We start from the raw sequence: 728 nt of genomic DNA on the forward strand, positions 1-728 counted from the left end.
GCGAGGCGTTCCTCTCCGCGCTCCCCGTGCACCTGCCCCGGGGCGCAAAGGAGCTGAGCACCGCTCTGGGGAGCGCGCGCGGAGGGGCGGCGGGGAACGCCGTGGGGCAGCGGCGGCCCGGTTCGCCGGAGTTGCGCCCCTGCGGTGCGTGCCCGCGGCCGCTGCAGTCCCCGATCCTCAGGATGCGCGCCCCCCCCCCGTGCTCCTCAGAGCTGGTCGTGGGCAAGGAGGGGCCGCCGGGCCGCTCTTCCCGTGTTTGCTTCCAGAGCAGCTTGACCTCTGCGCCCAAAGGGCGCTTGCTCCCCAGTAAGCATTCTTAGGATCCGCGCAGCAGCAGCCCTTCCCACTGGATCCTTCCCGTCGGAATGATCGATGCTGTGCTTTAGGGCAGTTAAAAAGAGGAAACGGCCACGTGCTCGGAGGTCGTTTTTTGCCAACTTCCTTTTATTGGTCTGGAGAATATTCCTCACCACGTGGTGTTACCAAACCTCACCTACCTTCAGTCTGTCAAAAGCAAGAATTTATCACATCTGTCTCTCCAAGCCTGTAGGGACCCCCTTCCGTGGGTGCCCCAAACTGGGCCCCCGGTCTGGCAGTCTCCCTGGTCACTTCTCAAATGAGGTGCCCGTTGAGCCGGTGGCTGGCCTGGAGCACCGCTTCCAGCCCCATCTTCGCCTGGGCTCAGACCCCACTTCCGCCTGGGGCTTGGGCAAGGTGGTTTGCCACAG

The sequence above is a fragment of the Varanus komodoensis genome, unplaced genomic scaffold (assembly GCF_004798865.1).
Source record: "Varanus komodoensis strain SLA01 unplaced genomic scaffold, ASM479886v1 scaffold27, whole genome shotgun sequence".
Classification (NCBI taxonomy): Eukaryota; Metazoa; Chordata; class Lepidosauria; order Squamata; family Varanidae; genus Varanus; species Varanus komodoensis.